This window comes from Miscanthus floridulus, chromosome 4 (assembly GCF_019320115.1).
Source record: "Miscanthus floridulus cultivar M001 chromosome 4, ASM1932011v1, whole genome shotgun sequence".
NCBI classification, from domain to species: domain Eukaryota; kingdom Viridiplantae; phylum Streptophyta; class Magnoliopsida; order Poales; family Poaceae; genus Miscanthus; species Miscanthus floridulus.
Genome location: NC_089583.1, coordinates 88,857,500 through 88,872,416, shown reverse-complemented (window position 1 = coordinate 88,872,416; position 14,917 = coordinate 88,857,500). Strand labels below are relative to the sequence as shown.

The 14,917-nt window shown below is 54.5% G+C and overlaps 1 pseudogene; it reads left to right on the top strand.

The window, feature by feature from the left end:
- Nucleotides 1-201: 201 nt before the first annotated feature.
- LOC136548775 (beta-glucosidase 30-like) lies at nucleotides 202-14,421 on the top strand (annotated as a pseudogene).
- The last annotated feature ends 496 nt before the right edge of the window (nucleotides 14,422-14,917 follow it).

Genomic DNA, 14,917 nt, shown 5'->3' with positions numbered 1-14,917 from the left:
TCGATGTAACGACAGTGAATTAATCCTTTCTTTGTAAATAAGAAATAGAAAGATGAATGTAGGTGTCGTCCCCGTAACAGGATTACAGTTGCCCGGACAGTTGTCCCGTCTATAAATATAAAGGGGCAGAAGGGACGGGAGTCGCAGCACCAATCCAGCTCCAGTTCAAGACTGGAGCCATTCCGGTTACCAGCTCGAGACATGGGTGTCGAGATCGGAGTGGCGAAGCTGCTGCTTCCAGCTCTGTTCCTCGCGGCTACCGCTTGCATCGGCGCTCACGCCAAGTTCAGCAGGCACAGCTTCCCCAAGGACTTCGTCTTCGGCACCGGCTCCGCGGCGTATCAGGTGATGATGCTCGCTGATGATCTGCTGCACATTTTCGCTCCATCTTCATTCCTAGCTGTCTTTGTGCAAATCGGCCTACAGTTCAGCTATGGACTGTTATCTGAACAAGTTCGTGCCTTGCACTTGCAGTATGAGGGTGCCTACAACGAAGGAGGCAAGGGGCCTAGCATATGGGACAAGTTCACTCACATCCCAGGTCTGAACGACTCTCTCTTCTCTTCCTTCCCGGTCTCTGCAAGAACTACGTACTAGTAACACTGAACCGGCCAGTGTCTCTGACAGAGAGAGACTCGTGCGTGATGTATCGCAGGTAAGATCTTGAACAACGATACCGGCGACGTAGCAGATGACATGTACCATCGATACAAGGTGACTGAACTACCATTCGCCCGAAGCATTCTGAATCAGCTGAACCTGACGGAATGATGATGGGTCAACCGGCGAAACTAACCAAAACATTGTTTGCAGGAGGATGTGCAACTCCTCAAGGACATGAACTTGGACGCCTTCCGGTTCTCCATTGCCTGGACCAGGATCCTGCCAAGTGAGCACTGCTCAACTTTCAACGCAAACAGTCCGGCCTCCGATTACAAATACTAACTGTCATTTATCACACAGCGACTACACGAGTATAACCATTGACGAATAACATCGAATCGAACATATGCAGAATATATCGAAGTTATAAACGTTTTAACATACTTTTAGAAACAAATCTAGCCATACCATTTTTTTTAAGATATCCGTTGGGATGCCATTTAAAATTGAAACATGTTGACGCCTTAAAAAAACAACAATCAATCAGTTTCACATATAGGGCCCATCCTGATTTAGGGTGTGTTTAGTTGGGGAGATGAAAATTTTTGGATGTCACATCGAATGTGTCGGAAGGATGTCGGGAGGGGTTTTTGATACTAATAAAAAACAAATTCCAGAACTCATCAGGAAACTACGAGACGAATCAAATGATATTAATTAATCGGTCATTAGCACATGTGGGTTATTGTAGCACTTAAGGCTTTTCATGGACTAATTAGGCTTAAAAGATTCGTCTCGCGATTTTACCGAGAACTATGCAATTAATTTTTTTTCATCTACATTTAGTATTCCATGCATATGTCCAAACATGCTCTTTTACTGTAGGAGCCAAAATTTTTTGGAAACTAAACACGCCATTCCTGACAGAGATTTTTGTGTTGCTGTGTCATCACGTGCTTTCTGTAGACGGTTCCCTGAGTGGAGGAATCAACAAAGAAGGCGTGGCCTTCTACAACAACCTCATCAACGAGGTCATAGCCAAAGGTAGGTATAGTGTAGTTATCTACAATCACACACACATATATCATTATCATAATAATAAATCCACGCACTAGTAGAGAAATGATTTTTGATCCACTTCAAAATTTGACTTTAGTCCTGGTATTTTTCGCGCCCAGGACTATAGAAACCTTTAGTTCAATTTGGTAGCTCCAATCGGGACTAAAGGTTCCTGCCCAACGGCTACTATGGCAGGCTTTTGCTGCAGGAGACCTTTAGTCCCGATTGAAGCTACCAACCAAGACTAAAGGTTAACTTTTACTCTCGGTTGGTCTCTCCAACCGGGAGTAAAAGTCTACTCTCGGCTGGAGGCTCCGTCTGGGACTAGAAATCCACCTTTAGTCCCGGTTGAAAGGCCACCAGCGCCTTCATCTCTTCCTCTCTTCTCAGCCGCCAACAGCGCCCTCATCTCCCCACTCCAGCAGTGCCCTCAGCTCTCTCTCTCTTCCTCCCCACGCTATCCACTCTCTTCTCCCCCACCCCTCCCCTGGCGGCGCTCCCCTCCCCTCCCCTGGCGGCGCTCCCCTTCTCTCTATCTCTCTCCCACTCCTCCTAGCAGCACATGGCAGTGGCGCCCCTCCTCGGTGGCTGCTGGCGGCCGCCACATCCTTGGCGGTGGCGGATCTGCCCCTCTACTCCTCGGTAGCGACGAATCCCGCCTTCTCCTCCTCGATGGCGGCGGATCCTGCCTTCTCCTCCTCGGTGGCGGCGGATCCGGCCCCCTCCTCGGTGGTGGCGGATCCGGCCTTGTCCTCCTCGGTGGCAGCTGTTCCGGCCTTCTCCTCCTCGGTGGCGGCGGCTCCAGCCTTCTCCTCCTCGATGGCCTATGGGGTCAAGCCCTACTTTGGGACTTACACGCGGGGGCCTGCGGGCACCATGCAGCGCCTCGGACGCTCGTCGGGAATGCTTTCTGCCAAGGGTTCTATTGGCCAACGGCTGTTGCTGACGCCACCAAGCTCGTACGCTTCTATGAGGGATGCCAGTACTACGCACGACAGACGCATCTCCCGGCCCAAGCCCTCCAAACCATCCCCGTCACATGGCCGTTCGCCGTATGGGGGCTCGACATGGTTGGGCCTCTGCAGAAGGCCCCCGGGGGCTACACCCATCTACTGGTGGCAATCGATAAGTTCTCCAAGTGGATCGAGGCTCGTCCAATCAGTCGAATCAAGTCCGAGCAAGCGGTGTTGTTCTTCACTGATATCATCCACAGGTTCAGGGTTCCAAACACCATCATCACCGACAATGGGATGCAGTTCACTGGCCATAAATTCCTGATGTTCTACGATGATCACCACATCCATGTGGCCTGGTTGGCCATGGGACCTCCTAGGACAAACAGCCAAGTGAAGCGTGCCAACGGCGTGATCCTACAAGGCCTCAAGCCAAGAATATACAACCGGTTGAAGAAATTTAGCAAGAAATGGCTTGCCGAACTCCCGTTGGTCATCTGGAGCCTCAGGAACACCTCGAGCCGAGCCACGGGGTTCACACCGTTCTTCCTGGTCTATGGAGCCGAGGCCATCCTCCCCACTGACTTGGAGTACGGTTCCCCGAGGCTGCAGGCCTATAACGAGCAAAGCAACCGCACCACCCGCGAAGACGCCCTCGACCAACTGGAGGAAGCCTGAGATGTTGCGCTGCTACATTTGGCCAAGTACCAGCAAGCCCTGCGACGCTATCAAGCCCGACGCATTCGAAGCCGAGACTTGAAGGTGGGCGACCTGGTGCTGAGGCTGAGGCAGAGCAATAAGGGCCGCCACAAGCTCACCCCGTGGTGCGAAGGACCATACATCGTCGCCCAAGTGCTGAAGCTCGGGACCTACAAGATAGCGAACGAGAAGGGTGAAATCCTCACCAACGCTTGGAACATAGAACAGCTACGTCGCTTTTACCCTTAAATTTCCAAGCATTGTACATATTGTTTCTCGAAATACAATTAAGAAACGTTCTTTAGTTGTTCTAATTTTTCGAGAAACCCCCCGGGCCCATCAAGGGCCTCAACAATACGATAACTTCATTAGGGAGACACGCCTCTGCCTCTATAGAACCGAGCCTCCCTCGGGGGCTAGAAGGGGGGACTCCCCCTAAGTCCCACGCACCATTTTTTAGTTGTTTTTCGAAAAAACTTCCACGCCAAACCCTCTGGCACGCTCTGACAAATCAATTGTAAAGAACCTAAGGACCGAAAGTCTGTCTCAGGGCCAAAAGGCCAGACGAGTCGCGAGACGGCCTACGTCTCCAGGCTACGACACTCCCTCACCACCTTTTTGCCCCAGGGACAACTTAGGCTCCGAGGAAGTTTTTTTTGCGAATGATATGATCAGAAACAAGACATAGGGCAGAGGCTCGGAAATACAATAAAGAAAAATGATTAAGAAGCGTAGACACATAAGTGTTTCAAAAAGGCCTCGATAGACCACCAGCGTTATGACACAGTAACGAAATCCCTAATTTATGTACATGGCCTTTTGGGCCTAGGTCAGGGCTCAGGGTCTCCAACATCGGTGGACGGTGAGGGAGGGACCACCTCCTCTTCAAACAACCTAGCCAGCGTAGTGCCGGGGCCCTCAGCTGCCTCCATCAGCTTCACGACCTCCTCGTCGGTCTCCTCACCGTCCTCGGGCAAGACATAGCCGTCACTGACGGTCTCAAGATCGACGCCGGCGTAGTGCGAGGAGATGACGGCCAGGGCACGCTTGACGCCCACGTGCAGCGCCCCTCGGAGTCGCTCGCGCACTTGGCCGCTCAACGTGACCAACCGGCTCTTAAGGGAGCTGCCCGACTAGGCCACCTCAACCTCTAGGGCCTCGCACACGGTACGGGCGGCACCCTTCAGCGCGTCGTGCTCCCCGATCTCGGCCTCAAGCACCGCCTGCACTGCGATGGAGGCCTCGGCTGCCTGGGTGACCTCCTTCTCCAACTCTATGCCAAAACAAATAGAATAGGGTTGAGCGCAAAGGAAAACAAGCCAAATAGGGGTGGAGGCCTATGGGACTCACCCTCGGCTTTCTCCTCCCAGTGCTGGGCCTCGACCCGAGAGGCCTCGGCTTTCTCCTTCCAGCGTTGGGCCTTGACTCGAGAGGCCTCGGCCTTCTCCTTCTAGCCCTAGACCTCGACCCGAGAAGCCTTGGCCACCCTAGAAGCCTCTTTCTCTAGCTCTGCATCACACCAGGGAGTTAAGAGTCGAACACAAGACAAACAAATAAAACAAGGGGAACAGGACACACCCTCGACCTTTCCCTTCCAGGCCACAACCTCGGTCCGAGAGGCCTCAGCCACCTTGAGGGCCTCTTCTAGGGTGCCTTGCATCAGCAGGTGCGCACCCTGCTCCGCCCCCAGCTGCCCAGCGAGGGCCTTGGTAGAGGCCGTTGCTTCTTCAGCCCGAGACCAAAAGGCATCCTGATCGCCGGCCACCCGGGTCAGCTCCTCCTCTAGCTCCTTGACCCACGCCGCCAAAGGGGCGACTTGCTCCTAAGCCGTGGCCGCCTCGGCCTTCATATCGGCACAGCGGAGGCGGAGGTCCTCCACCTCCGCGCTCCGCACCGACAGAACTTTGTTGGTGTTAGCGAGTAGGCCCTTCTACCGCTGGAGCTGATCCTAGATGTCCCTCTCCCGCCTGAGGAACAGCGACTTCTCGAGGGACCAGGCCTCGAGCTCCTAGATAGGCAAAATAGGGGTCATTCACTGCAAGAAAACTCAAAAAAAGACGAAACCACATGAGAAAAGAAGGCGCGGACCTAGGCAACCCTAGGTAGATCATCAGCCACGACGGACAGCACTGTCCGCAGCAACCACTCCGCTAGCTGGAGGTATTGCTCGAAGGTGTCCCAGTGCCCCCCCTCGGCCGTGTCCTCAAGGGCGAATAGAGGCTCCCCCTCAGGGTCGTCCCGGCTCTGCCACGAGACACGCGGGTGCTCCCCCCATGGGGCTCAGGTCATACCCGCACGAGGGCCAAGCTTCCCTCGCCAGAGGTCGGAGTCGGCTGCTCCATGGTGCCGGCCGCCTCGGCATCAACCACCTCCTTCATCCAGGAAGTATCGTCAGAGGGGATCGAACGGACCTCCACTTTCTGGGCGCTCTCCCGCAACGGCGGCGGGCCTTGGACCGACGGCGGTATTGAGGCTTGCCCCGCCTCCACCTCTACTTCTTGGGCCACCGGCTTCGCTGCGCTCATGCCGGCTCCCGCCACCCCGGCCTCGGTGGTCTCAGGGGCTCCGGTCCCCACCACTTCGGCCTCGGTGGCCCTGGGCGCCACGGCCTCCATCGCCTTGGCCTCAGAAATCCGGGGGGCCTCTGTCTCACCCTCGGTGGCCTCAGCAACTGAGGGCGCCTCGGCCCCACCTAACTCGCGGACTTCGGCCCCGTGGGGCATAGGTGTTTCCTCCTCCACTTGCACCGTGGCCGCCCTGGTAGCCCCTCCCTGGGCGATCAGCTCCTTCGGGTCAATCCTCGCCGATGCCACGCCATGTTGTACGATGACCTGCACCTCCACCACCTGATGAGCGGTGGAGCCCGTGCTCACCTTGAGTGACTTAAGCGGCGCCAGGGCGGGCACCTCTGCCTTTCGCTTCTGGCTGAAGGCAAAACACCCACTTGGTCAGCATACGACCATAAAGCGAGTGGGAAACGACACGAACTCCGCTGAAAAAGCACTCACCTCGAGCGGGGGTGCAACCGCTTCGACACTGCAACCTACCCTCCGTATCTGCTAGTGCCAGCCGGCCCTCGCTGGACTCTGGCACCCCCTCGGTCCTCAGCGGGGGCAGTTGCGTCGCCCCCGCCGCCACCTACTCCACCTCCGCCGTCGAGCTCACCGGGCTAATGACATGTTTTCCCAATGCCCGTGCCTTAGGCGTGTTGGCCTTGGCCCCGGGGCGGGCGATCGCTGGCCTCGAGGCGTCCTCTCCTCCTCCTGGGAGCACCGGGCTGCTCGTTGATGCCCCGGGCACCGTCTCCCCGATGTTAGGGAGATGGTCCAGGGGACCCCGCCCCATCTCGCTCTCGTCATCTCCATCCAAAGCATCCGTCGACAGTGATGGCGATGAAGACGACTCCAACGGGAGACTATCCTACCTCTACTGCTGGCGACGCTTCTCTAGTCCCTCGCACGCAAGGATCTTCCTCGTGCACTTTGCCTCCTTGGCATCCTTCTGCTTCTTCAGCGCCTCGACATGCGCCCGGTTCGCCGCCCACCACGCTGTGTCCTCCAGAACGGGCGGCGGGGAGGCTCGCACATCCCTCATCCCCTGCGGAATGGCAAACTTGGGTAAGGAAACTGGAAACGGCAAAGAACGGGGAGGCCTTGGGGGCTGCAGTGGCGCATGACTTACCAAGGAGAGGTACCCCCGCGACAGGCGCATCACGATGGGGGTTAGGCCACCGCTCCTCAACTTCGCCTCCACCGTCTCCCTCACCCAACGAAGAATCTCCTCATCAAAGAGGGTGGAGGTGAACATACGGATGCCCTCGATCGGCTCATCCGGTCTCATCTCGAACAGGCGCCGCCGCTGAGCCATCAGCGGCAGCACCCTTCGGCGGTGGAAGCCAGCCATGACCACAGCCGTCATAAGGCAGCGGCTCTGTAGCCTCTCCAGCCCCTCCAGGAGCGGCTGCAGCTTGGGCTGATCCTCCTTCGGGACACCATACCTCCACTTCTCCGGACAGCTCTCCACGATCCGCCCGGTGTAAGGAGAAAGTCCGCCATCGTCGTTGCGGAGGTAGAACCAGCTGGTGTACCAGCGGCGATTGGTTGACGCGAGCTAGGCCGGGATGTAAAGGTGCTAACGGTCTTGGTGCACTTGGAGAGTGCAGCCACCGGCCCTCACTACCTTCCTCGTGCCCGTCATGCCCGTTGGCTTGGTGGTATGCCCTGCCTGGAAGAGGTGGAGCCACAGCTCCCAATGGGGGGCAATCCCTAGGTACCCCTCGCAGACGGCGACAAAGATGGCCGCCTGCGCGATGGAGTTGGGGTTGAAGTTGTGGAGCCCCACGCCGTAGTAGTGCAGGAGCGCCCACATTAACCGGTCCGCTGGTAGGCCGAGACCGCGCTCGTGAAAGGACACGAAGCTCACCATGTAGCCATCATGTGGCCTCGGCTCTGGCTCATCCCCTGGAGCGATCCACTTCGGTCTACTGGGGTCAGTAACCGGGCGGAGGAGGCCGTCATCGATGAGCGACTGCAGCGTCTCCACGGATACGTCAGACCGATCCCACGGATCCGCCTCAATGACAACGCCGGCCATGAGTGCGGTGGAGAATGCCACTACGGCGGTAAGCCTCTCTCTTTCTCTCTCTCTCTCGCCCTTCTCACTTCTTCTCCCCGGCGCCCTCTATTCCTAGCAATGGCTCGAGGGTGGCAAAGGCAAGTGTAGGCAGGGTAAGCAGGGGAGGGGCGAGGCTCGTTACGTATTTATGCAGGAAGGGGGCAAAACGGACGGGCGACGGAATCTGAAAGTTTCCCTCAGATCCGGCATAGTTAATCCAGATCTGATTTTACCGCCCATGTACCCACTTTTCCTCATTAATCACATGAATAGTTATGTTCCATCCGCTAACACAGCGTCGCATCCGACCGCTGCAGCGGCAAGCACCGTTCCACCTCCCCGAGAAAATTGCCTCAAAAGGCACGTCTGCTGTTGTCAAGCCGATGGGGGGATATCCCCCACCCGCTCATTACGGTCTAGGGGTTCAAAGGCTGGGCCCCCGAGGGTTTCGATAGCCGCCCTAGGGCAACAGAGTCAGGGATGACTACGGGCGAGCCCATGTGGGGCTGAGGACCAAGCAAGCGAAATGCTTGGGACGCCCTAAGTTGTGTCCGAGACCGGTAGGGAAGTCTCCGAATGGGATCCCACCGTAGGGAGGCACTGAGCCACTGGGGCCCATCGAACGGCCTCGGCACCCACTAGAGAAGCCCTCTGGTACTTTTGGAGTGTGTCTCTAGACCGCTAAATTGTCACCGCTCACGCCCACCGAGGGTAGCCTGGCATATTCCACCCCTCCTTCTGAATGAAAAGGATACGCAAGGGTCGCACAAAAAGCCAGGGGAACTCCTGATGGCCCTCTCGCTCCATGCAGCGGCTAGGGGGCTTTTCCTACAACCTTGCCGAGATCCAGTGACCCAGGCTTGCACTTGAGGGGGCTCGGCAAACAAACCCCTCCTTCCGAACAAAAAGGATGCGCGAGGGTCGCACTAAAAGCCAGGGGAACTCCTGATGGCCCTCTCGCTCCATGCAGAGGCTAGGGGGCTCTTCCTGCAACCTTGCCGAGACCCAGCAACCCAGGCTCACACTCGAGGGGGCTCGGCAAACAACCCTTCCATCCGAACGAAAAGGATATGCGAGGGTCGCACAAAAATCTAGGGGAACCCCTGACCACCCTCTCCCTCTGTGCAGAGGCTCGGGGGCTCTTCCTACACCCAGGACAAAGACAAGCGGCCCAAGCTCGCACTCGAAGGCTTGGGAAAATGCGATAATGGGCATCGAGCCCATTATGGTCTAGGGGTTCAAAGGCTGGGCCCCCGAGGGTTTCGACAGCCACCCTATGGCAGCAGAGTCAGGGACAACTATGAGCGGGCCCATGCATGGCCAAGGCCTGAGCGAACAACCGCTCGGGATGCCCTAAGTCATGTCCGAGACTGACAGGGAGGTCTCCGAATGGGATCCCACCGTAGGGAGGCAATGAGCCACCAGGGCCCATCGAACGGGCCTGACACCCACTAGAGAAGCCCTCTGGTACTCTTGGAGTGTGTGTCTAGACCGCTAGCCGACCCCTATCGAATGGAGCACGGGCCTCCACTCGGACTTACCCGATAATAGCTCACCGAAGGTGTCACTGCTCGCGCCCACCGAGGGTAGCGTGGCATCCTCCACCCCTCCTTCCGAACGAAAAGGATGCGTGAGGGCCACACAAAAAAGACAGAGAAACTCCCGATCGCCCTCTTGCTCCATGCAGAGGCTCGGGGCTCTTCCTGCAACCAAGCCAAGACCCAGCGACCCGAACTCGCACTCAGGGGCTCGGCAAACACGATAAAACTCCTCACTCAAAACAGGAAAAAAGCCCCTAGAGGAGTAAATCCACTCCTCTAGGGCCTTGGGGGCTACACCCGGTGGGTGCGCTCGCGCGCACCCACCGGAACCACGAGTACAAAACACAATCCCGACGGGAACTGCTCCAAGCCAAGCCTCGACAAAGCCTCAGGGAGAGTGCTCACACTCTCCCCGAGGCTCGAGGGCTACTATCAGATACCATAAAAAGGGGTACCCTAAGCAAGAACCAAAAAAATTGCTTAGACCTTGCAAATATCAAAGCCAAAGGCCAAACGACGTGGCCTCGGCCGATTCTCCGATTCGCCCGAGGTCGGCTCCGCAAAGGCCTCGGATGAAAAACCAACTCCCCACCTCGCCGAGGCCCCCTCGCCCGAGGCCCTGCCCCACAAGGCCTCGGATAGATTACCGATTCTCCGGTTCGCCCGAGGCCCCGCGCATAAGGCCTCAGATGAAGTACCGATTCTCCGACTCGCCTGAGGCCGGCTCAGCAACAACCTCGTCACCTCTGACTTCTCTGACAAAACATCGCGTCCAATTAACACGTCCAACCACTCCCACAACGTTAGTCGCACGTCGACGCAGTACAGCTGAATGGCCGACGGGATGGGAGATAGGACTGGGCAGGGGTTACCGGCTACTGTGCTCGGTGTTGTGCCCATAAACGATGCCCGAACCACACTGTGCTACCTAACTCCTGCTCCGAGTACGACGCGGCATAGGGAGTCAAGTCCAGGTAACTATAGCCTCGGAATCAGTGTACAAAACCAACTACTCCCTCCAAGCCTCGACAATCCACTTTAGGGTCTCGGTAGCTTCGGGATTCACGCCCGCCGAGCCCCCCACGATGGCTCGGCCTCGACACCAACTGAGCCTCGGCTCCTTATGCCGTCAACGCACAGCGACCAGCACGTCGCCCGCCATGCCCTGCGTCAAGCTATCACTGGACCTCCCACGTCACACAGGATCGGGTGTGACCAGCGCGTCGCTCTAGTGCATCAAGGACAAGGCCGCTCCATCGACCATACCGCCACAGTAGCAAGCTACAGGACTCGGACACGTCACCTTCGCTTATAGGACGCTGCGTAGCGAACACATGAATCACCCCGGTCCCCCCTTCGACTATAAAAGGGAGTGACTGGGGCCATTTCTAGGGACGCACATACGGAGAGACGAACTCATTCACGCGCGAGCAACACTCTGTAATACACATGCTTCCCCACTGCCTGAAATCAACATCTCAAGCAACTCGCATCGCTCCACACCGAGACCTGGGACAAACTCCCTCTCTCGCCCTGCTTGTAACCCCCTACTGCAAGTACTTCGGTGCAAGGAATATAAGATCGATCTCTCAGACTGGACGTAGGGCACCTATTGCCTGAACCAGTATAAACCTTGTGTCTCTTTGCATCACCATCCGGGATTAGGAGCACGCAGTACATTTTCACTAGTTGGTTGAGGGCCCGCCAGTCTGAAACACCGACAAGTTTGTACAAAATGTTTGAACATTATAAACGTGTAGAATACGTATATTATTAGCAATGTAGAATACGTATTCAAAAACCTATTAAAAAACCAAAACGAATCATCAATTGAAAATAGAAACAAAAAAAGAAAACATTTAGTCCCGGTTGGTAATACCAACCGGGACTAAAGGGCCGGCCCATGTGGCCAGGCCGGGAGGCATCTTTAGCCCCGGTTGGTATTACCAGCCGGGATTAAAGGTGGACCTTTAGTCCCGGACGAGAAACCGCGACTAAAGGAGGAGCCCTTTGATCCTGGATTCATGCTCCTAGTTGGGAAACCGGGACTGAAGGGGTTTCCAACCGGGTCAACGATATAAGATAAAGTCTATAACATTAACAAAAGGAGTTTATTTTGATCGCCAGGGCTGAAGCCATTTGTCACCATCTTCCATTGGGACACGCCCCTGGCCTGGAGGACAAGTACGGAGGATTCCTCAGTGAAAACATCATGTATGTAATGTTAATGTCATCGATTAGCTGGAGAGAGACAACTGCAACTGTAACTAAACAACAACAACGGTGTACGTACGTGCATGCAGCAAGGACTACGTGGACTTCGCCGAGGTGTGCTTCAAAGAGTTCGGCGACCGCGTCAAGTACTGGACCACGTTCAACGAGCCGTGGACGTACTCGTCGCAGGGCTACGCCGTCGGCAAGTTCGCGCCGGGCCGGTGCTCGTCGTACGTCTCCAAGTCCTGCTCCGCCGGCGACTCGGCGCGCGAGCCCTACATCGTGACGCACAACATCATCCTCGCCCATGCGGAGGCCGTGGCGCTGTGTACAACGCCAAGTACAAGCCGGCGCAGCGCGGGCAGATCGGCATCACCGTGGTTTCCAACTGGTACGTGCCCAACGACGCCAACTCCACCGCTGACATCAAGGCCGTGCAGCGCAGCCTGGACTTCATGTAAGGCTGGTTCCTGGACCCCATCGTGCACGGCGAGTACCCGGGCACCATGCTGGGTTACCTGGGCGACCGGCTGCCCAGGTTCACCGCCGCGCAGGCAAAGCTCATCAAGGGCTCCTATGACTTCATCGGCGTCAACTACTACACCGCCTACTTCACCTCCGCCAAGCCGGTCCCCAACGGGCTGGAGCAGTCCTACGACGGGGACATCCGCGCCAACACGTCCGGGTACCGCGACGGCGTGCCCATCGGCAAGCCGGAGTTTGTGCCCATCTTCTTCGAGTACCCACAGGGACTCCGCGAGCTCCTGCTCTACACCAGACGCCGCTACAACAACCCGGTCCTCTACGTCACGGAGAACGGCATCGCGGAGGAGAACAACAAGACGATTCCGCTGGAGGTGGCGCTCAAGGACGGGCACAGGATCAGGTTCCACAGCCAGCACCTGCAGTTCGTGAACCACGCCATCAAGAACGGCGTGAACGTGAAGGGCTACTTCACGTGGACCTTCATGGACTGCTTCGAGTGTGTGTGTGTGTGTGTGTGGGGGGGGGGGGGGGGGGGGGGGGGTGGGGTGGGGGGGGGGGGGGGGGGGGCGGGAGGATACCTGGACCGCTTCGGCCTCATCTTCATCGACCGCCTCAACGGCCTCAAGCGCCGCAAGCAGTCCAGCTACTGGATCCAGAACTTTCTGAAGCGATAGATATCAGATATGGTCGCCTCACTGGCCACGAGGGTCCATCTCGTCCGTTTCCATTGGCTGGTGCCTTGTTGTTGTTGCCAAAGGGGCCCGGCGTTACGACGGATTGTTTGATTGCAGAGAGGGATCGTTTTATATGCTTGTAGTCTATGCATTGGGGTTGCCATTGGTGTCCGTCCTTGAGTGTGTGCCTGCTGCGAGAGGGGAAATAAAGCTCTTACCGCCGAGCTATGTCAGTCGAAAGTACATGTGTTGTACAGTTCAGTTCCTCTCAATCAAAATAAACCAAGTGAAGCTATGGACATTGGACAAGGGTTGTGATCAATTGTCCTTTTGCTGTTTAGGCACTGTTTGGTATTTGCGGTGACTATTTCAGCTCATTTCTAAGTACGATCGTGAAAGTTTGTAAGAAATGGGTTTTTAAAGAAAATAGCATCCGCCATATAACTTGGCAGCTGGGTTATAAATTATGAACTGCTCAAATATATATGTACAGCAACTTGGCATGTTAGTAAATAGATGGTCCAAAAACCATCTTAACTAGAGTAAAGGCTTGGGCCGAGCCATTTGAGAGCAAGCAGTAGCACGCCCTTTTGTCGTGGCCCAAAACATGGCACAACACGATTTTTTTTTTGGAACGTGCTTAGTGACGGGGCTTGGGACTATATTCAAGGTGGTGGTGGGAGGGGGGCTAAACAACCAAAAACAGTGAGTTTTGATATATTTAGCTACTTTGTTTCAAGCCTAACAAAGAACTGTTCATGGACATGACAAATGAGCAGGGGGGCCATGGCCTAGCTTGGCCCTAAGAAACCTCCCCCCCCCCCCCCCCCCCCCCCCTCCCTAGATGTGGTAACACAACATGAAGGCGAGGGCCTTGTTGCCCAGGATATTAGCACGATGGACGACACGGCATGAAAATGACACGTAAACACATCTACGGCACTACAATATAATCCTAATATTTACCTCTCTTTTATTTCTTGAATTGATTATGAAAATGAATGAGTAAACTATTTTTTCCAATAACGATTTTTAATGAGGCAACATATGCAATTTAACTTGTGAATGCTATGGCTCTTATTTCCAAGAACCATTTTTTTGCTATTGGGTTTCCTGATGGAGTTTTGATGAAACATGTGCATATCATGATAAAAACATGGGAGAGGGTTATAAAACATATACAAACTCAACCCAGGAAGAAAAGAAGAAGAAATTCTAATCCTAATCCATTCTCTATGCAGGCTCTTACTAAACTCTTAGCTCATGTCAAGACTATATATACGTGAGGGCTCTACATCGTAATTATTAAGATTTAAAGAATAGAGAATAGTTCCTCTACTCTTTGCTTTTGTGTTCTTTTTTTGTTGTTGTTGTGTTGATTGTGAGAGATGGAGAGAGAGAAAGGTTAACAGTTGTCAACATGATTCACAATAGAAAGAAGCACCATCAACACCGCAAATACTTCACGATGTTTTGCAAATATTTGGATATTGTTTTGAAAGTTGGGTAGTAAAAAAGTGTAACAGTTCGTCCTTTTTTGTCTTTTCTTTATTCAAACGTTGACCAATAACAGGTTAATATTGCAAAAAAAAAACATTAATCAACCAAGGAGCAATGTTCAACACATAACAAGGGATCGTCTATAGGAACTATTCATGGAAATGACAAATGAGTAGGGGGCATGGCCTAGCTTGGCCCTAACAAAGCTCTGCCCTAGATGTGCTGACACGACATGAAGGTGAGGGCCTTTTTGCCTAGGATATTAGCACGATAGACCGCACGGCACAAAAATGACATGTAAACACATTTACAACACTACAATATAATCCTAGTATTTACCTCTCCTTTATTTCTTGAATGGATTATGAAAATCAATGAGTAAACTCTTTTGCCAATAACCATTTTCAATGGGGCAACATATGCAATTCAACTTGTGAATGCTATGAGTTTGTTCTCCAAAAACCGTTTTTGTTATTGGGTTTTCGGATGGAGTTTTAATGAAACATGTGCATATCATGGTAAAAACATGGGAGAGAGTTGTAAACATAAAGACTCAAACCAAGAAGAAAAAGAA